Genomic DNA, 22,682 nt, shown 5'->3' with positions numbered 1-22,682 from the left:
CCAGGGCGATGTTCCACGGTGAAATCCATCCCCTGGAGGGAGATTGACCACCGCAGAAGCTTGGGGTTTTCTCCTCGCATCTGCATGAGCCATCGCAAGGGGCGATGGTCGGTCTGGACCCTGAAATGGGTGCCGAACAGGTAAGGGCGTAGTTTCTTGAGGGCCCAGACTACGGCGAACGCCTCGCGCTCGATGGTACTCCATCTCTGTTCCCGGGGCAACAGCCTTCGGCTGAGGAAGGCCACGGGCTGGTCTAGACCCTGGTCATTTACTTGGGAGAGGACGACCCCGATGCCATGCTCGGAGGCATCAGTTTGTACTACAAACTCTTTGGAGTAGTCGGGGGCCTGGAGGACGGGGGCCGTACACATGGCCGTTTTCAGGGCATTGAACGCCTCTTGGCAGGCAGGGGACCACTGTACCTTCTTGGGCTGCTTCTTGGACGCGAGTCCCGTGAGGGGACCGACCAGGGTGCCGTAATTCCGGATGAATCTCCGATAGTAGCCCGTGAGGCCCAGAAAGGCTCGGACCTCTGTTTGGGTAGTGGGGGGTTCCCAGGCTAGGATGGCGTCGATTTTGGGCTGTAGAGGGGCGACCTGCCCGCTTCCGACCTGGTGCCCCAGGTAGGTTACCGAACCTTGTCCAATCTGGCATTTACTGGCTTTCACGGTAGGGCGGTCAGCACCCTCCGGAGGTGCTGGAGGTGCTCACTCCATTCGGAACTAAAAACTGCGATATCGTCGAGATATGCAGCGCTGAATTTTTCCAGCCCGGCCAGGACTCTATTTACCAGTCGCTGGAAGGTGGCCGGGGCATTTTTCATCCCGAAGGGCATTACGCGAAAGCGATAGTGCCCATCCGGGGTGGAGAAGGCGGACCGCTCCTTGGCTCCCTCTGTGAGCGCAATTTGCCAGTAGCCGCAGGTGAGATCAAAGGTGCTGAGGAACCGAGCAGCTCCGAGCCGGTCAATGAGCTCGTCGGCTCGGGGAATGGGGTGGGCATCGGCTCGGGTGACCTCTTTGAGTCCCCGGTAGTCCACGCAAAAGCGGAGTTCCGGGGCGACCCCGGGGGCTGCTGCTTTTGGGACCAGGACCACGGGGCTGGACCAGGGGCTGTCTGAGGGTTCGATCACGCCTAGGGTCAACATTTTTGAGACTTCGGCTTGGATACAGGACCGGACCCGATCAGGGACTCGGTAGGCTCGGTGTCTCACTGGCGGGCTGTCCCCGGTATCCACATCATGGACACACCAGTCGGTGACCTTGGGGACCAGGGAGAAAAGGTCCGGAAACTGCCCTAGGAGCTGGCGGCAATCCTCACGTTGCTGGGGAGTGAGAGACGGCGAGAGGTTCACTCCCTCTACGGAGCCGTCTTTCTCCTTGGTGCACAGAAGATCAGGGAGAGGATCTGACTCTTCTTCGGACCCGTCGTCAGTGGCCAGTAGGAGGCTCAGCTCTGTCCGCACAAAGTGGGGCTTGAGGCGGTTCACGTGGAGGACCCGGAGGGGGTCCCGGGGTGACTGGACGTCTACCAAGTACCAAGTCTACCAAGTACGTGACCGGGCTCTTCCGCTCAACTACTTTGAAGGGCCCGGTCCATTTATCCTGGAGAGCGCAGGGTTTCACGGGGGCCATGACCCACACCAGCTGGCCCGGCTGAAACTCGACTAGCGCGGCGTTCTGGTCGTACCAGCGCTTCATCTCCTCCTGACTCGCCTCCAGATTGGCCTCTGCCATTTCCCGGAACCTCCTAGTCTGATTGCGGAGGGTCAGGACGTAACGGAACACGTCTCGGGGGGGTGCCGGGAAAGGCGGAGGTTGGGACTTCGGGGGACTAGCCTGGGGCTCTCTCTGCCCTCCCTGGTTTCCCCCCCCTCTCTGGCGGGGTGGTCCCTGACTGGCTCGGGGGTACTCCCCTACAGGGCCCCGGGAGACCCGGGTGTTGGTCCAACGATCCGCCTCGACAGCCAGCTTTCTCGGGTCCGTGAGCTTGCTGTCGAGCAGGTGCTGGCGTAGTTCCACAAAGCAGTTGGCAGCCAGGTGTTCCCATAACATAAGGTCGGTTAGTTCTTCCAGGGTGGTTACCTTGCTGCCCTTGATCCACCCATCGAAGGCGCGGCTGAAGAAATTCACATATTCCACCCAGGTGGTACCCGGGATCTTCCTGCAGTCCCGGAACCGCTGGCGGTACATCTCCGGGGTGAGGCCGTACCTTGTGAGGAGGGCCGCTTTCATGTGTTCATAGGAGGTCTGCATGGAGGTGGGTAGGTCGAGCAGGGTGTCTCTTCCTTCGCTCAGGAACCGTCCCCATAACCCAGCCCCCCAATCCTTCTGCGGGACCCGATGGGAGGTCATGGCGACCTCGTAGGCCCGAAACCACTGCTGAATGTCATCATTTTTGTAATATTCCTTGACCACATCCTTGGGGATGTGGACCTTCTGCTCCGTCGGGGCGGCCGCCTCCCGGTTCCCCGGGGGCCGCGCTTCTTCGCTTCTTGCTTTCGGTTCTATTTCCTTTAAGCTGCGTTCATGTTCTAGTTGAAGTCTCCTTCCCTCATGTTCTCGTTGGAGTTTCTTCTCTTCTAGTTCTCCTTGTACTCGCAACTGTTCTACTGCTAGCTTCTTCTCCGCTAATTTCAACTCGCCTTCAATTTTGAGTTTGGCTAATTCGAGCTCGTGATGGCGACTTTTTTCTCTGTCTGCGAGTTCCTCCGGGGATAGGCCCCCGTCTGGTATGAAGCCTCGCACCTGGTTGCTGCTGCGTTCTCCTTGGGAGGGTCCAGCTTCGTTGTGGGGCTCCACCGCTCCTTCTGGGCGGGAGGCTCCAGAATCCACCCAAGCTTGCAGTGCCTTTTGCATATCTTCTTTAGTGTTGAGACCAGTGGTAGCGATTCTGAGTTCCTTACAGAACTGCTTTAGTTCTCTGTGAGTGTACTCTTCCAGCTGTTCCACCTGGAACTCGGTACTGGCGTCGTCTTCTACGAGAACTACGGCGTTTCCTTCTGCCATCTTTGTCGGTAGTGCGTCAGTGTCAAGAATTCCTGTCATACAAGGGAAACACGCCCTTATGTAAACAGGAGAGCTGTTACATAACTCAAGGAAAACACGCCCTTATGTAAACAGGAGAGCTGTTACATAACTCAAGGGAAACACGCCCTTATGTAAACAGGAGAGCTGTTACATAACTCAAGGAAACACGCCCTTATGTAAACAGGAGAGCTGTTACATAACTCAAGGAAAACACGCCCTATAAAGGGAGGAACCGGGAGGTACAACGCTGTCGGATATTGTGTTCACACCGACGTACCTGCTTCGTGAAGAGCAGTGTTCCGGAGTGGTGCTCCAGTAAGGCAAGAACGGAGGTAGGTCGAGTCGTTACTCCCTGGGCCGTGTCTTGCCCCATCGTCACCTGTGAAGGACCCGGAAGCTCTACCGGTCAACCATTGAGCTTCGCTTTTTGACTCGGCTGAGTCCAAGCGCAGTGGCGCTTTTGCTGGTTGGAGTCGTAACTCCCAGCCCGACCAGAGACACAGGGACTGCCAGCTGTAACGCACACCAGGAGGTGTTTGCCGCGTTACAGACTCGGAAGTCCACAGGATCGATCGAGCGGCTGCTCTCGGTTCAGTCTTCTTGCTTGTGATTGGGGTATCGGTGACGCATCACCAGGAGGTGACTCCGCGTCCCGGTGCAGTCTGAGGAAGAGGTTGAGCGGCTGCTCCCTTCAGGTAGAGACCCCGGCTGGGTGTTTCCCTGACTCCTCGATTCTCCCCAACACTCTTCGTGCCCCTCACAGCCTACCGATTGGCATTGTCGGCCATTTCATTTCTGCCCTCTGTTGGCATACGCCGGGACCGGCGTATATGCAGAGGACGGTTAGGACCATCCGTGCTGTGGGCTGGTAACGTACTTAGCCTGGAGGATTCCAGTGACTATAACTTTTGTTTATTCTTTGTATTATATTTGCCTTCATTAAAACAACTAACCCTTCACTAGTGGTTGCGTCCTCATTGTCGTGTCTGTTAAACGATCCTGAGACGTTCAGGGCGTTACAAAATATCCGACCTTATTAACACTAACTGTCTCCCGGTCGATAACAGACATGGCAACACTTGATGATGTGCTGGCTGCTTTAGCGGCCATGCAAGTTGAAGTGGCTGCCTCTAGGCAAGAAACAGCCGATGTAAAAGCCAGACTGGATGCTATCCAATTGGACCCGCTCACGCCCAGCACCTCCCTCACGAATCAGACCCCTGCGGTAGTAGTGGAAATGCCGGTAGCCATCCCCTTGGCGACACCAGAGAGGTACAGTGGGGATCCTAACACAGTGCAGGTATTCCTCACACAAGTGGCGCTACATTTATCGTGCAAACCAAAGGCGTTCCCCACGAGTCAGGCTCGTGTGGCTTTCCTTATATCCTATTTGGCTGGAAACGCGGCACAATGGGCCGTACCTCTGGTGAGCAGGGACGACCCCCTCTTATGTGATTGGGGTGCTTTTCGCGAGGAATTCCTGAAGGTATTCGACAGAAGGGCTGACTCGTACACGGCGGACCGTGAAATGCTTGAGTTGAGACAGGGATCCAACGACCTGGTGCAGTATCTCAACGCGTTCCGAAGGCTGGTTGCGGAAACCAAGTGGCCTGTTGCTAAACAGACGGCGCTCTTCCATCAAGGGCTGTGCCATGAGCTCAAGGACGCCGTGGCTCATATTGACCCTCAACCCAAGACATGTGAGGGCCTTATCAACCTGGTATTACGGCTGGAACATAGGCTAAGTGAAAGAAAGGGGGATCATGGGAGAAAAGGAAAATCCCTTCCATCCTATGTGACGGTGGGAAGTCCTGAAACTTCCACCGCATCCAAGGGAGAACCCATGGACATCGGCGCAATACGAGCGAGCCTCACAGCCACGGAGAAAGAGTCACGCCGTAAACTAGGATTGTGCCTATATTGTGGCAAAAAAGGCCACTACGTACGTGAATGCCCTGCCAAACCGAAGACGTCACGTTATCGGGCCAACCGGTCGGTAACAGCCGTGGTGGACATACCGGCGGAAAACTAGAGGACTCCAAGACCAGAGAAGGGGCATCTCGGAGTCACTCATCCATCCCTTCACTTTCCAACTCGGTCACTAAGGGACAACGACACCTGTTTATCACGGTGCACGTGGGAGTGCATGACCAGTGGATACCCGTTGTGGCCATGGTGGATTCAGGGGCCACTGGCATGTTTATGGACCACAACGAGGCATGCAGGCTAGGGCTAGTGCTTCTTCCCAAAGCTGTACCCGAAGACGTCTATGCTGTAGACGGAAGGCGATTGGTGACGGGGCCCATCGGGCAGCACACGGGGGTCCTTCCGATGAGATATGGGTGGAACCATTTGGAACAAATCGATTTTAACATCATCCGAGCGCCCCAATATGGCGTCATATTGGGATTGCCGTGGCTACAGAAACACAACCCCTTTGTGGATTGGCCAACACATCGCATCGAAATGACGTCACCGTATTGCATCCTGCATTGTGGAATAAGAACGGAATCCCTTGACGCAGATGAGAGCGGAAGTCAGACGGTGGCTACAGCGGCAGAAAAAGATGTGGCTCTCCCCCAGGCTTATCACAGTTTTGAGGATGTATTTGATGAGGTGAAGGCGGAAGTGCTACCACCACATAGACAGTTTGACTGCCAGATCGACCTGGTGCCAGGGGCCAGCGTTCCCAGCGGCAGGCTGTATGCCCTGACGGAGCCTGAAAACGTGCATCTCCGGGGGTACCTGGATAAACTCCTCAAGCTAGGATTCATCCGCCCGTCCAAGTCTCCGGCCGCCTCGCCACTCTTCTTCATCCCGAAGGCTAATGGGGAGCTGAGAGCCTGTGTGGACTTTAGGGCATTGAATGCGATAACCATAAAAAATCGGTACCCCTTGCCTCTCATCAGCGTACTTCTGGAACAGGTCAAGAAAGCTCGTATCTACACCAAGTTGGATTTGAAAGGGGCATACCATCTGGTGCGCATGAGGGACGGAGACGAGTGGAAGACCGCCTTTAAGACCAGGTTCGGCCTTTTTGAGTACCTTGTCATGCCGTTCGGTCTGTGCAACGCCCCGGCAGCCTTTCAGTACTTTTTGAATGAGGTATTCAGAGAGGAGTTGGATATCTACGTGGTCGTATATATCGACGACATCCTCATCTATTCGTCCAGTGAGGAGGAGCACGTACACCACGTCAAAGCTGTGCTCCAAAAGCTGAGGGAAAACATGCTGTTTTGTAAACTTAGCAAGTGTGACTTCCACGTCACATCCGTGGAATTCCTCGGAGTGATGCCGAGTCCAGAGGGACAGGAGATGGCAGAACGAAAGATCAAGGCGGTGAAAGAATGGCCGGTGCCCCAATGCGTGAAGGACGTCCAAAGTTTCATTGGCTTCGCCAACTTTTACAGGCGGTTCATAGATGGATTTTCAGGAGTGGTGGCCCCAATCACACAGCTACTGAGGAAGTCCAAGGAGTTTGTCTGGTCCCCTGAAGCGAACAAAGCCTTTGAGGCCCTGAAAAGCGCCTTTGGTAAGGCGCCGGTGTTGGCTCACCCCGATCCGGATCTCCCCTACGTGGTGGAAGCGGACGCGTCGGATGTGGCGCTGGGGGCTATCTTGTCCCAACGCAACCACGACACAGGGGTGCTTCATCCCGTTGCGTACATGTCCCGCTGAAGGACGGGATACCCCTGAAGGGCAGGTGCCTATTGATACCCACGCCTAGGCTAAGGAAACAAGCATTCATCTGGTGCCATGACTCTCCATGCGCAGGTCATTTGGGCTTTGAAAAAACGGTGGCTAGCATGGGACGGCATTTCTGGTGGCCAACCATGAGAGTGGATGTCAGGAGGTGGGGACAGGAGTGTCCTACGTGTGCTACCATGAAGGCCGACCATGGCCGAACCCGAGGGCTCTTACATCCACTTCCAACCCCGGATAGACCATGGGATAGCATATCACTGGACTTCGTGGTGGGCCTACCGGTAGACCAGGGGATGACGGCAATACTGGTGGTGGTGGATTACTTGACGAAAATGGGGCACTTCATCCCCTGCAAGAGAGTCCCTACGGCCGGGGAATTGGCGTCACTACTGCTAAAGAATGTGGTACGACTGCATGGATTACCTGGGGTGATCGTGTCGGACCGGGGGTCGCAGTTTACTGCGCAATTCTGGAAGACTTGGTGCACTGCGCTGCATGTTAAGACCGCCCTGTCCACCAGCTACCACCCTCAAACGGACGGCCAAACCGAGCGCCTGAACCAAACGCTCAAACAGTATCTGCGATGTTTTGTGGACCAGGGCAGGGAAGAATGGGTCGACTTGCTATGGGTTGCAGAGATAGCCTATAACAACGCCACTCACAGCTCCACACAGTCATCTCCGTTCTATAGCAACTATGGCCAACATCCCAGGTTCTTGCCATTTCTACATCCGTTCAGAGAGGACAGGATTCCCGCCACAGCGGACAGGGTGGCACACATAAAAGACACATTGATGCGCTCAAGGGCTGTCCTAATAGAGGCCAAGAGAAGATACAAGGCTGCGGCAGATAGGAAGAGAAGGCCCGGGCCACTGTACCGCACTGGAGACTACGTCTGGATATCCACAAGAAACATGAGGTTTCGAAAGAACAGTGTGTTCCATCCCAAGTACATGGGCCCCTATCGAATTACCAAGTGTATGGGTCCCGTGAAGGTGTGCTTGCCCCAGTCATTGCGGATACACCCGGTCTTTCATGTATCATTGCTCAAACCAGCACCCTCCAAGCCGTCTGGGACACCTCTGCCGGTATGCGTGGAGTCGGAGGTGGAGTATGAAGTGTCGGGCATACGGGCGTCCAAATGGCGCAGGGGGAAGCTGTGGTACCTGGTTGCGTGGAAAGGCTATGGCCCGGAGGAGCATTCATGGGAACCGGCTGAAGGGGTTCATGCTCCGCGCTTGGTCTCCTTGTTTCATCGGCGTTTTCCTGCCAGCGCTGGACCCGTGGGGAGCCGCTGAGAGGGAGGATGTACTGTCAAGAATTCCTGTCATACAAGGGAAACACGCCCTTATGTAAACAGGAGAGCTGTTACATAACTCAAGGAAAACACGCCCTTATGTAAACAGGAGAGCTGTTACATAACTCAAGGGAAACACGCCCTTATGTAAACAGGAGAGCTGTTACATAACTCAAGGAAAACACGCCCTATAAAGGGAGGAACCGGGAGGTACAACGCTGTCGGATATTGTGTTCACACCGACGTACCTGCTTCGTGAAGAGCAGTGTTCCGGAGTGGTGCTCCAGTAAGGCAAGAACGGAGGTAGGTCGAGTCGTTACTCCCTGGGCCGTGTCTTGCCCCATCGTCACCTGTGAAGGACCCGGAAGCTCTACCGGTCAACCATTGAGCTTCGCTTTTTGACTCGGCTGAGTCCAAGCGCAGTGGCGCTTTTGCTGGTTGGAGTCGTAACTCCCAGCCCGACCAGAGACACAGGGACTGCCAGCTGTAACGCACACCAGGAGGTGTTTGCCGCGTTACAGACTCGGAAGTCCACAGGATCGATCGAGCGGCTGCTCTCGGTTCAGTCTTCTTGCTTGTGATTGGGGTATCGGTGACGCATCACCAGGAGGTGACTCCGCGTCCCAGTGCAGTCTGAGGAAGAGGTTGAGCGGCTGCTCCCTTCAGGTAGAGACCCCGGCTGGGTGTTTCCCTGACTCCTCGATTCTCCCCAACACTCTTCGTGCCCCTCACAGCCTACCGATTGGCATTGTCGGCCATTTCATTTCTGCCCTCTGTTGGCATACGCCGGGACCGGCGTATATGCAGAGGACGGTTAGGACCATCCGTGCTGTGGGCTGGTAACGTACTTAGCCTGGAGGATTCCAGTGACTATAACTTTTGTTTATTCTTTGTATTATATTTGCCTTCATTAAAACAACTAACCCTTCACTAGTGGTTGCGTCCTCATTGTCGTGTCTGTTAAACGATCCTGAGACGTTCAGGGCGTTACAGTCAGCCGTTCACGGTACGATCTCTAGATTATAGGCCCGAATCCCGTCGCTTGCCACCAATGTTAGAAGGCGACCTCAGAGGGGCCCGGAGGGGGCCCTGACTGCCCTGAGACCCACTGTTGGACAGGCCACACGAAGGGCTTGCGCCCTCCCCGCATGACAGGGCCCAAGCCCCGGCCTCCCAGGCGCGGCCCACGAGAATCACCCGCACCCCGTCTCCCGACGGAACTCCTGCCCTCGGACCTCCCTGTAGCACGGGCCCAAGCCACCCCCGGCTCCCTCGGCCGGGTCAAGCCGCCATCTTGGGCCCTGCGCCACGAGGCCGCGTGGCCTCCCCCTGACCCTAACCCTGGGCCTGGCCGGCCCCGACATCCCGGCACCACCATCCACCCAGGAGGTGAGCGGATCACTTGGCAGGTCAATGGGAGGACGAAGTGCCAAGGACTCTCCCCCGCCAGGTGACGATCGCCTCCAGCTCCCCCAGGCACCGGCTCCACCCCCCGCTGGGTGTCTGGACACCTTCATCCCGGACCCTCCGACCCCCAAGTGCGAGGGTCCGGACATCAAAGGGCACCTGCCCTATAACTGGAGCAGCTGCGGAGCAGGAAGGCAGTTGTATCCTGGAGTCGAGAGACACCGAGAGAACTCAGCCTTGACGGACTACTGGCGCTGCCGTAGCCCTATCTTGTGATCTATCGTCCTGCCTGCTGGCACTGCCGCGGCCTTCTGCAACATCCATCCTCGTCGGGACCTGCTGGCGCTGCCGCGGCCCGTTGTAACGACCATCTTCACCGGGACCTGCTGGCGCTGCCGCGGACCGTACATCGACCATCATCTCTGGGACCTGCTGGCGCTGCCGCGGCCCGTGTATCGACCATCTTCACTGGGACCTGCTGGCGCTGCCGCGGCCCGTACCAGCTAGACCACCTAAGCTCGAGGATTGTGAGCTACCCACCATACCACCTCCCCTTTCCCATCTTGAGAGACTTGAATCGAGGGGACCCCTGAGTCCAGACCTCCTTGTACCTTTTCATCGTACCTTAAGAAGTGCTTATAAAGAACGCTAACTCATCTCCTTGTGTGGTGTATATCTGTGGGGGGGAAGTTATTTGTCTGTACGATCGCTGGAGACGGCTCTCCCCGGAGACCTCTCCCCTTGTCCTCGGCCCACCCTCCCGGTCCGTCTAACACCCACCCTCGAGGTATCGTAGCCGGGCACTGGCGGGAGACTCCTCAGGGGAGGAATCTCGTATCTAGGATCGTACACTCGGCATCGCACGACAGATAGACACCACACGAGGAGTTCTTAAGAGCAAATCTTTATCAGATCGGAGTGGTAAGATCTTTATGATCAGCAAGGCAAAATATATACAAGTAGAGCACGGGCTCACAAAGTCTTGGAGGGGGTTTAGGGGGTAGCGGGACAGTCTTTTTGGGGGTATGGATCAAATGCAGGTGCGTATCCGGCGCACAGCTCACAATCCTCGAGCTGGGGGATACGCTTGTCGTCGTGGGGTCCGGCGGGACCAAGGGAGTCTGTGGGCGCTGCGAGATACTCAGCAGGCTCGGGTACAAGTTCGGAGGTCTTACGATCTTCAGGGAGCCGCGAGTCACTCAGCAGGGCTCAAGCACAAGTTCGGAGGTCTTACGATCTTCAGGGAGCCGCGAGTCACTCAGCAGGGCTCATGTGTTTCCAAGGCGAATCTGCCGGACAGTCCCAGAGCACCCCTTGTTATAGGGCGACTCCTCTTTGATGTCCGGAGTCGGTGCAGGCAGGGGTCTTGTCACCTGGGGGTCGCTTGTGGGGGGTTTCCTGCCATTGTCCTTTGATCCTTTCAGGGCCGGGTCGGGAGGAGCCCCAGACACCCAGCAGGCGTGGAGCCAGCCCTCGGGGAGGCCGGCGGGTCGATCGAAACCCATCTTCCCAGGGAAGCGCAGAGGTGTGAGGGAAACTGCTCCTCCCTTTCTCATCCCAAGGGGAGCGCGATGTCCTCCAGCCGGAGTGGCGCCTGTAGGCTAGGGTCGCGCTGGGGCCGGGCGGCCATCTTGGGGCATGAAGTGGGCACGCGGGCCCGGGGTGGCCGAAGGAGGAAGGCCACGGACGGGGGAAGTCCGGGTCGGGTGTGTGTGTTCTGGTGGGAAGGATCGGCTAGGCCAGGGGCTCGGGGCTGGTGTGAGGTGCAGGGGTCAGGTCTGACTATGTTACGAGGGCCGGGTCTAACACTTACCCTTCTCTACCCCTCACTCCTCACCCCCGCCCATGTCTACCCCTCACCCCCTGCTTATCTCTACCCCTCACCCCCTGCTCTACTCTACCCCTCACCCCCTGCCCTTCTTTACCCCTCACTCCCTGCCCTTCTTTACCCCTCACTCCCTGCCCGTCTCTACCCCTCACTCCCTGCCCGTCTCTACCCCTCACTCCCTGCCCGACTCTACCCCTCACTCCCTGCCCGTCTCTACCCCTCACTCCCTGCCCGTCTCTACCCCTCACTCCCTGCCCGTCTCTACCCCTCATTCCCTGCCCGTCTCTACCCCTCACTCCCTGCCCGTCTCTACCCCTCACTCCCTGCCCGTCTCTACCCCTCACTCCCTGCCCGTCTCTACCCCTCACTCCCCGCCTGCCTCTACGCCTCACTCCCCGCCCGCCTCTACGCCTCACTCCCCGCCCGCCTCTACGCCTCACTCCCCGCCCGTCTCTACGCCTCACTCCCCGCCCATCTCTACGCCTCACTCCCCGCCCATCTCTACGCCTCACTCCCTGCCCGTCTCTACGCCTCACTCCCTGTCCGTCTCTACGCCTCACTCCCTGCCCGTCTCTACGCCTCACTCCCTGCCCTTCTCTACCCCTCACTCCCTGCCCGTCTCTACCCCTCACTCCCTGCCCGTCTCTACCCCTCACTCCCTGCCCGTCTCTACCCCTCACTCCCTGCCAGTCTCTACCCCTCACTCCCCGCCCGTCTCTACCCCTCACTCCCCGCCCGCCTCTACGCCTCACTCCCCGCCCGCCTCTACGCCTCACTCCCCGCCCGCCTCTACGCCTCACTCCCCGCCCGTCTCTACGCCTCACTCCCCGCCCGTCTCTACGCCTCACTCCCCGCCCGTCTCTACGCCTCACTCCCTGCCCGTCTCTACGCCTCACTCCCTGCCCGTCTCTACGCCTCACTCCCTGCCCGTCTCTACGCCTCACTCCCTGCCCGTCTCTACGCCTCACTCCCTGCCCGTCTCTACGCCTCACTCCCTGCCCGTCTCTACGCCTCACTCCCTGCCCGTCTCTACGCCTCACTCCCTGTTTGTCTCTACCCCTTAACTCCTTGTCTTTCACTCCCTGCCCGTCTCTACCCCTCACCACGTGCCCATCTCTACCCCTCACCCCCGGATCATGTCTCTATCCCTCACCCCCTGCCTAACTCTACCACTCACCCCCTGCCCATCCCTACCCCTTACCATTCTCTACCCCTCACCCCCTGCTTGTCTCTACCCCTCACCCCCTGCCCGTCTCTACCCCTCACCCCCTGCCCATCTCTACCCCTCACGCCCTGCCCGTCTCTACCCCTCACGCCCTGCCCGTCTCTACCCCTCACGCCCTGCCCGTCTCTACCCCTCACGCCCTGCCCATCTCTACCCCTCACGCCCTGCCCGTCTCTACCCCTCACGCCCTGCCCGTCTCTACCCCTCACGCCCTGCCCGTCTCTACCCCTCACACCCTGCCCGTCTCTACCCCTCACGCCCTGCCCGTCTCTACCCCTCACGCCCTGCCCGTCTCTACCCCTCACGCCCTGCCCGTCTCTACCCCTCACGCCCTGCCCGTCTCTACCCCTCACTTCCTGCCCGTCTCTACTCCTTAACTCCTTGTCCATATCTAACCCTCACGTCCTACCCACCTCTATCCCCCTCAATCCTCCCCACCTCTATCCACCTCACCCCCTGCCCATCTCTATGCCCCCTCACTACCTGCCCATCTCCACCCTTCACTCCTTGCCCAGCTCTACCACTCACTCCCTGTCCATATCTATCCATCACTGCCTGCCCATCTCTCTCCCTCACTGCCTGCCCATCTCCACCCCTCACCCCCTGCCCATCCTCACCCCCTCATCTCCATCCCCCACACCCTGATCATCTCCACCCCTCAATTCCTGCCCATCTCCACCCGTCACCCCGCCCATCTCCACCCCTCACTTCCTGCCCATCTCTACCCCTCACTCCCTGCCCATCTCTACCCCTCACTCCCTGCCCATCTCTACCCCTCACTCCCTGCCCATCTCTACCCCTCACTCCCTGCCCATCTCCACCCCTCACTCCCTGCCCATCTCCACCCCTCACTCCCTGCCCATCTCCACCCGTCACCTCGCCCTTCTCTACCCCTCACTTCCTCTCCATCTGTATCCCTCACTCCCTGCACACCTCCACCCCTCACTTGCCTCCCACCTGTACCCCTCACCCCCTGCCCACCTTTACCCGTCAGTCGCTTCCCATCTCTACCCCTCACTTGCCTCCCCCACCTCTACCCCTCACCCCATGCCCACAACTACTAACCACTCACTTCCCACCTCTACCCCTCACTCCCTGCCCACCTCTACCCGTCACTCGCTTCCCACCTCTACCCCTCACCCCCTGCCCACCTCCCCTCACTTGCCTCCCACCTCTACCCCTCACCTCCTGCTCACCTCTACCCCACACTCGCTTACCACCTCTGCCCTTCACTCTCTGCCCCTACCCTTCGTTGGCCTCTACCTCCAGCAGCTCTTGTTAGCGGCCTCACCACCCCTGGGTCTGGTGGGCTCCCTGGGCCCAGCACACTGTCAGCTTGTACTGGTTTTCTGTGGCAGGCTGAGATTACAGCCCCGTCTTCCCTCAACAAGTTAAGATTTTCCATTTTATACATTTAAAAAAAAATCCCCTTGCTGGGCCGCCTGCCAACGTTGAGTAAATAAGGCGGCTTAAACTCGGCCAGGGCCTCAGGGCCCGAGTTCCAGGCTTCGCTTCTCCTTCCCTCCATGAGGGAGGGTCCGGGGCTGGGTGGCGGTGCCAGGCCGTTCAGGGCCCCGAACTGCAGCTGCAACTTTGTACAAACCTCAGAAGTGCAACATACAACCTGGAGGGAACCAGGTGGTACTCAGGAAGAGACTCCTGGGCTGGGGTGAAGTCAGTCACATATATGCCAGTGCCACTGTAAGGCTAGCAGTGTCAGAGAAGTCAGTCACGTGCCAGCCTGTGACAGACTCGAGGGGTTGGGAAGGGTCAGTCACACTCTGAAGAAACACAGTAGGACTGAGTTAAGCCTCCGTGTACACAGGCTCAGGCGGTCGGCAGCATCAGCCGACGGACCGGGGCCACCGAAAGACAAGTAGAGCTGGAAGGCTAAGCCACACTCTGAACATCCAGTGGGGCTGGGATAGAGTCAGTTGTTGGTCCAGACAGGCTAGTGTGGTTGAAGGGCCGTGGGCCTAGCGCAGTTGGCCGACAGGCTGGAGCCATTGAACGGCCACTAGGGCTGGTGTCCAAGGAGTCAGACAAGTCTCACTGCGCCCTCCTCTGGCCTCGCCCTATCAAGGAATACTCCAAATACCTCGGAATGCAGCCCGGCCTTCTTCCGGCAGCAGGAAAAAGCTTGAAACGGGGAATTGTATTCATTTAGAGAGTCTGGCAGGTGGTGAGGGGTAGAGATGGGCAGGGGGTGAGGGGTAGAGAAGGGCAGGGGGTGAGGGGTAGAGAAGGGCAGGGGGTGAGGGGTAGAGAAGGGCAGGGGGTGAGGGGTAGAGGTGGGGTGAGGGGTAGAGGTGGGCAGGGGGTGACGGGTAGAGATGGGCAGGGGGTGACGGGTAGAGATGGGCAGGGGGTGACGGGTAGAGATGGGCAGGGGGTGACGGGTAGAGATGGGCAGGGGGTGACGGGTAGAGATGGGCAGGGGGTGAGGGGTAGAGATGGGCAGGGGGTGAGGGGTAGAGATGGGCAGGGGGTGATGGGTAGAGATGGGCAGGGGGTGAGGGGTAGAGATGGGCAGGGGGTGAGGGGTAGAGAAGGGCAGGGGGTGAGGGGTAGAGAAGGGCAGGGGGTGAGGGGTAGAGAAGGGCAGGGGGTGAGGGGTAGAGAAGGGCAGGGGGTGAGGGGTAGAGATGGGCAGGGGGTGACGGGTAGAGATGGGCAGGGAGTGACGGGTAGGGATGGGCAGGGGCTGAGGGATAGGGATGGGCAAGGGATAGGGATGGGCAGGGGGTGAGGAGTAGGGATGGGCAGGGGGTGCTGGGTAGGGATGGGCAGGGGGTGCGGGTAGGGATGGGCAGGGGGTGCGGGGTAGGGATGGGCAGGGGGTGCGGGGTAGAGATGGGCAGGGGGTGACGGGTAGAGATGGGCAGGGGGTGACGGGTAGAGATGGGCAGGGGGTGACGGGTAGAGATGGGCAGGGGGTGTGAGGTAGAGATGGGCAGGGGGTGAGGGGTAGAGATGGGCAGGGGGTGAGGGGTAGAGATGGGCAGGGGGTGATGGGTAGAGATGGGCAGGGGGTGAGGGGTAGAGAAGGGCAGGGGGTGAGGGGTAGAGAAGGGCAGGGGGTGACGGGTAGAGGTGGGCAGGGGGTGACGGGTAGAGATGGGCAGGGGGTGACGGGTAGAGATGGGCAGGGGGTGACGGGCAAAGATGGGCAGGGGGTGAGGGGCAAAGATGGGCAGGGGGTGAGGGGTAGAGATGGGCAGGGGGTGAGGGGTAGAGAAGGGCAGGGGGTGAGGGGTAGAGAAGGGCAGGGGGTGAGGGGTAGAGATGGGCAGGGGGTGACGGGTAGAGATGGGCAGGGGGTGACGGGTAGAGATGGGCAGGGGGTGAGGGGTAGGGATGGGCAGGGGCTGAGGGATAGGGATGGGCAGGGGGTAGGGATGGGCAGGGGGTGAGGGGTAGGGATGGGCAGGGGGTGCGGGGTAGGGATGGGCAGGGGGTGCGGGGTAGGAATGGGCAGGGGGTGCGGGGTAGGAATGGGCAGGGGGTGCGGGGTAGGAATGGGCAGGGGGTGCGGGGTAGAGAAGGGCAGGGGGTGAGGGGTAGAGATGGGCAGGGGGTGCGGGTAGAGAAGGGCAGGGGGTGAGGGGTAGAGAAGAGCAGGGTGTGAGGGGTAGAGGTGGGCAGGGTAGAGGTGGGGAGGGGGCGAGGGGTAGAGATGGGCAGGGGGCGAGGGGTAGAGATGGGCAGGGGATGAGGGGTAGAGAAGGGCAGGGGGTGAGGGGTAGAGATGGGCAGGGGGTGAGGGGTAGAGAAGAGCAGGGGGTGAGGTGTAGAGAAGGGCAGGGGTGAGGGGTAGAGAAGGGCAGGGGTGAGGGGTAGAGAAGGGCAGGGGTGAGGGGTAGAGAAGGGAAGGGGTGAGGGGTAGAGGTGGGCAGGGGCAAGGGGTAGAGATGGGCAGGGGGTGCGGGTAGATAAGGGCAGGGGTAGAGATGGGCAGGGTCTCAGGGGTAGAGATGGACAGGGAGTGAGGGCTAGAAGTGGGTAGCGTGTGCGGGGTAGGGATGGCAAGGGGATGGGTAGAGATGAGCTTGGAATTTTCATTGACTATGTGAAAGTCAACTGTTTTCTTATTTGAAGGATATTGGATTGCACTTCCTTCGGCAGAACATGGATTAAAGTGTGTTAGAAGGGCTAGCCCCAGGGGAGGACAGAATCTGTGCTGGACCACCCTGTGCCCACCCTTCCGGGAGAAATAGCCGAGCACCGGTCGGAGACCCCCTTCAGGACTGGGCCTCACACCTAGGATCGTACACGCTGCTTCAGCACCAGGTAACACAGAGACACCACACCGTAGATTCTGGAATACGTATGCTTTATCTAGCAAAATCAGGATCTTTATGATCCGCAGGAGTATGTACAAGTAGAGCAAGGGCTCACAAAGTCTCGGTTGGGGTAGGGGTAGCGGGACAGTCTTAGGATCTGGGTGAATGCGGAAGCGTATCCGGCGCACAGCTCTCAATCCTCGAGCCGGGGGATACGAGATGATCTTTGGGGTCCAGCCGGACCGGAATGTGTCTTGAGTGTGTCCGCTCTGCAGGACTCGAGTCCGGGTGTCGGAGGTCGGACAATCTTCCAGGAGCCGCGAGTCACTCAGAAGGGCTCAGAGTTCTCTAGGGTGCAAGGTGAGCCGCGCCCACGTCAGCAGGCTCGGATGTCGTTAGGCAGAAGTCCGTCTCTGCCAGGTAGAGCCGCGACGCTGTCTGCAGGGCTCACCAAGGTTCCAAGAATTCCGTAGGATGTTGTGGGGATGTTCTTCAGCCGCGACCACGTCAGCAGGGCTCGTTCGTTCCAGGATTCAACTGCCGAGTGTCCCAGGGAGCCCCTTGTTATAGGTCAACTCCTCTTTGATGTCCGGAGTCCTCACGGGCAGGGGTCTTAACGCCTGGGGGTCGTTTGTTGGGGGTTCCTGCCACGCGGCCCTTTGATCCTTTCAAAGCGGGGTCGGGAGGGATCTCAGACACGCAGCAGGCGTGGAGCCAGCCCTCAGGGTGGCCGGAGGGCGATCGAAACCATCTCTTGGGAGGAGGCCAGGTGTGAATGAAAACTACTCCTCCCTCCCCTGCTCACCAGGAGCTCTCTCTCCCCCCAGCCGGCATGGCGCGACTAGGCCGGGGTTGCGCTTGGGTCGAGGCGGCCATCGGGGGTTCTGGGCCGGGTACTGGAGGCCGCGAGGCCGAGGGAATGGGAATGGGAAGGGTGCCTGGTGTCGGGAAGATGGAGGGGAGGACAGGGGTAACCCCGGGTTCCGGGTCGGGGAGGCTACGCTAGTCAGTGTAGTGTGGGGTGTAGGGGGTAGCCTGGTGTCGCTACGGGTCTGAATGGGCCACGCCATGAGGCCGGGTCCAACCAAGTGGACTTGAAATCGTCTATTGTTGGACTAAACATCGACTTTTTCATACAATTTGAGTGCTTGGATTATCCCACTGATGCGGTTCCGTTAAGGGAAGGGGCGCGGCCGCAATTAAAGTGAAAGTGCAGCATGGGACAGTTAAAAATAAATCAAAATAAAGTAATTTTTTTTTTAAAAACATGAGGCCATGTTCAGCGCCGCAAATAAACCAAAGGCACGGACGCCAGTGTATGAGTGTGGCGTGCCGTGGTATGGAAAAAAAAGAATTTTAAGCATTGCGGGAGAGAGTGTCCTGCCAGGTAGGAGAAAACCCATTTAAGCAAATAGTGCTCGAAGGCTGTACTTAAAGCCTAGCGAGTAACAACACATGTAACAGGGGGTGTCCTCATGGGAGGTTACAAAATGAGACAAGGCGGTACTGAGGAGGTACTACTAAGCCTATTGAACGATGAAGGGCCACAGTTTCCAAAGGACAATGACACAAGCCAATTAAAAATGTGAGCAGAGAGTGGGCGGATCTTCAAGTCCATACCTGAATAAAGCATACCCCGCAGAGCAGTGCATGCGCTGCCCAGGCTCGACCTAAACATGTGATCATGTATCTGTTTTTCTGCATCTGCACAGAAATCTTCAAGTAAAAACAGATGTGAGAACTCAATGATTTCAGGACACATTGCAGGGATTTTGTGCTAGTAGCACATCAAAATCGCCACATTGTCAGCTCAAGCTTTAATCCTCTCAAGATATATAATAAGACTAGACAACTCATCTAAGAGTATACTGGATCCAACTAGAATGAGACCACAAGGCCAGAAACTTGTTCTAAGAGCATAGTGGATCAAGATAAGATGATGTTGATACCAGAAAATGTGTGTAAACACCTACTAGATCCAGATCCAGATAAGATGAAATGATGGGGCCAGAGGAGGCTGAATCCAGACAAGATTAGATGATGCAGCTAGTGGAGACTGGATCCGGATAAAGTGAGACAATGCAGCCAGAGGAGGCTGAATCCAGATAAGATTAGATGATGGAGCTAGTGGAGGCTGGATCCAGATAAAATGAGACGATGCAGCTAGAGGAGGCTTGTTAGACCCGGCCCTCGTAACATAGTCAGACCTGACCCCTGCACCTCACACCAGCCCCGAGCCCCTGGCCTGGCCGATCCTTCCCACCAGAACACACACACCCGACCCGGACTTCCCCCGTCCGTAGGCCTTCCTCCTTCGGCCACCCCGGGCCCGCGTGCCCACTTCATGCACCAAGATGGCCGCCGGCCCCAGCGCGACCCTAGCCTACAGGCGCCACTCCGGCTGGAGGACATCGCGCTCCCCTTGGGAGGAGCAGTTTCCATCACACCTCTGCGCTTCCCTGGGAAGGTGGGTTTCGATCGACCCGCCAGCCTCCCCGAGGGCTGGCTCCACGCCTGCTGGGTGTCTGGGGCTCCTCCCGACCCGGCCCTGAAAGGATCAAAGGACAATGGCAGGAAACCCCCCAACAAGCGACCCCCAGGTGACAAGACCCCTGCCTGCACAGACTCCGGACATCAAAGAGGAGTCGCCCTATAACAAGGGGTGCCCTGGGACTGTCCGGCAGATTCGCCTTGGAAACACCTGAGCCCTGCTGAGTGACTCGCGGCTCCCTGAAGATCGTAAGACCTCCGAACTTGTGCTTGAGCCCTGCTGAGTGACTCGCGGCTCCCTGAAGATCGTAAGACCTCCGAACTTGTGCTTGAGCCCTGCTGAGTGACTCGCGGCTCCCTGAAGATCGTAAGACCTCCGAACTTGTGCTTGAGCCCTGCTGAGTGACTCGCGGCTCCCCGAAGATCGTAAGACCTCTGAACTTGTGCTTGCGCCCTGCTGAGTGACTCGCGGCTCCCTGAAGATCGTAAGACCTCCGAACTTGTGCTTGAGCCCTGCTGAGTGACTCGCGGCTCCCTGAAGATCGTAAGACCTCCGAACTTGTACTCGAGCCTGCTGAGTATCTCGCAGCGCCCCCAGACTCCCTTGGTCCCGCCGGACCCCACGACGACAAGCGTAACCCCCAGCTCGAGGATTGTGAGCTGTGCGCCAAATACGCTCCTGCATTTGATCCATTCCCCGAGAGACTGTCCCGCTACCTCCTAACCCCGCTCCAAGACTTTGTGAGCCCGCGCATATTGCCTTGCTGATCATAAAGATCTTACCACTCCGATCTGATAAAGATTTGCTCTTAAGAACTCTCGGTGTGGTGTCTCTTTGTCGTGTGGTGCCGAGTGTACGATCCTAGATACGAGATTCCTCCCTGTTAGACGGACCGGGAGGGTCGGCCGAGGACAAGGGGAGAGGTCTCCGGGGAGAGCCGTCTCCAGCGATCGTACAGATGAATAACTTCCCCCCCACAGATATACACCACACAAGGATAAGATTTAGCGTTCTTTATAGGTGATTTCTTAAGGTACGATGAAATGGTACAAGGAGGTCTGGACTCAGGGGTCCCCTCGATTCGAGTCTCTTGGTTTGGGGAAAGGGGGTAGCGGGACAGTCTGGTTACCAGTCTGGTAGCTGAGATGGTATGGTGGATAGCTCACAATCCTCGAGCTCGGTGTTCTAGCTTGGACGGGCCGCGGCAGCGCCAGCAGGTCCCGGTGAAGATGGTCGTTACACGGTCCGCGGCAGCGCCAGCAGGTCCCGGTGAAGATGGTCGTTACACGGTCCGCGGCAGCGCCAGCAGGTCCCGGTGAAGATGGTCGTTACACGGTCCGCGGCAGCGCCAGCAGGTCCCGGTGAAGATGGTCGTTACACGGTCCGCGGCAGCGCCAGCAGGTCCCGGTGAAGATGGTCGTTACACGGTCCGCGGCAGCGCCAGCAGGTCCCGGTGAAGATGGTCGTTACACGGTCCGCGGCAGCGCCAGCAGGTCCCGATGAGGATGGATGTTGCAGAAGGCCGCGGCAGCGCCAGCAGGCAGGACGATAGTTCACAAAGCAGGGCTACGGCAGCGCCAGTAGTCCGTCAAGGCTGACTTCTCTCGGTGTCTCTCGACTCCAGGATACAACTGCCTTACTGCTCTGGAGCTGCCCTAGTTATAGGTCTGGCGCCCTTTGATGTCCGGACCCTCGCACTTGGAGGTCGGGGGGTCCGGGATGAGGGAGTCCAGACACCCAGCAGGGGGTGGAGCCAGCGCCTGGGGGAGCTGGAGGGTGATCGGCACCTGGCGGGGGAGAGCCCTCGACGCTTCTTTCTCCCATTGACCTGCCAAGTGGTCCGTTCATCTCCTGGGTGGATGGTGGTGCCGGGATGTCGGGGCCGGCCAGGCCCAGGGTTAGGGTCGGGCTGAGGCCACGCGGCCTCGTGGCGCAGTGTCCAAGATGGCGGCTGATCCGGCCGGGGGAGCCGGTAGTGGTTCGGCCCCATGATACATGGATGTCCGGGGGCAGGAGTTCCGTTGGGAGACGGGGTTTGGGCCCTTGGGGGTAACACCTGGGAGTCCGGGGTTTGGGCCCTGTCGTGCGGGGAGGGAGCAAGCCCTTCATGTGGCCTGTCCAACATGCGTCCCCCCCAGCTGAAGGCGGGGAGAGTCACCCATCCTCTTGGGGACTCTCCTCGTCGAGGCGGAAAAAGCGTGACAGGCCATCTGCGTTGGCGTGGTCTTGGCCCGGTCGATGTTCCACAGTGAAGTCCATTCCCTGCAGGGAGATGGACCAGCGCAATAGTTTTGGGTTTTCCCCCCGCATCTGCATTAGCCACTGCAGGGGTCGATCTGTTTGCACCCGGAAGTGGGTACCGAAGAGATAGGGCCGGAGCTTTTTGAGGGCCCACACCACTGCGAAGGCCTCCCTCTCGATTGTGCTCCAGCGCTGTTCTCGGGCCAGGAGGCGTCTGCTGATGAAGGCCACCGGCTGGTCAAGACCCTCGGGGTTCAGCTGGGAAAGAACCGCCCCGATGCCGTGGTCGGAGGCGTCCGTTTGTACAATGAATTCCCGACTGTAATCGGGGGCCTGGAGCACAGGGGCGGTGCACAGGGCGGCCTTCAGCTTCTCGAAGGCCGCTTGACAGTCGGGGGTCCAGTTAATCTTCTTCGGGTGGTTTTTGGACGTGAGACCCGTGAGGGGCCCCACAATGCTGCCATAGTCCCTCACGAACCGCCGGTAGTAGCCGGTGAGTCCCAAGAAGGCTCGGACCTCGGTCTGCGTGACGGGGGGTTGCCAGGACTGGATGGCAGCAATTTTGAGTTGCAGAGGGGCCACCAGACCGCTTCCCACCTGGTGTCCGAGGTAGGTCACGGACCCTTGACCAATTTGGCACTTGCCGGCCTTAATCGTGAGGCCGGCCCGCTGGAGGGCCTGCAGGACCTCTTGGAGGTGGTGGAGGTGGTCGGACCAGTGGCGGCTGTACACAGCGATATCGTCCAGGTAGGCGGCGCTGAACTCTTCGAGCCCCGCCAAGACCTGGTTCACTAGACGTTGAAAAGTAGCTGGGGCATTCTTCATGCCGAAGGGCATGACCTTGAAGTGGTAGTGGCCATCGGGGGTAGAAAAGGCGGACCGTTCCTGGGCCCGGGGTGTGAGACCGATCTGCCAGTAGCCCGCTGTCAGGTCGAAGATGCTGAGGTAGCGGGCGGCCCCCAGGTGGTCGATCAATTCATCCGCTCGGGGGATAGGATGAGCGTCGGTCCGGGTGACAGCGTTCAAGCCCCGATAGTCGACGCAGAATCGGAGTTCAGGAGTGGTGCCGGGGGCAGTGGCTTTGGGGACCAGCACGACCGGGCTGGCCCAGGGGCTGTCCGAGGGCTCGATGACCCCGAGCGTGAGCATCTTGGATACTTCCTCTTGGATGCAGGC

At 58.8% G+C, this 22,682-nt stretch overlaps 1 protein-coding gene across 1 annotated transcript in view; it reads right to left on the bottom strand.

The window, feature by feature from the left end:
- The window catches only part of LOC146863513 (rho-related BTB domain-containing protein 2-like), a 708,761-nt gene that overhangs the window by 104,608 nt on the left and 581,471 nt on the right, over positions 1-22,682 (bottom strand). The window lies entirely within an intron of this gene.

Source organism: Triturus cristatus, chromosome 2_2, assembly GCF_964204655.1.
Source record: "Triturus cristatus chromosome 2_2, aTriCri1.1, whole genome shotgun sequence".
NCBI lineage: Eukaryota > Metazoa > Chordata > Amphibia > Caudata > Salamandridae > Triturus > Triturus cristatus.
The sequence above is the reverse complement of the archived record's forward strand: the minus strand, read 5'-3'. Positions and strand labels throughout refer to the sequence as shown.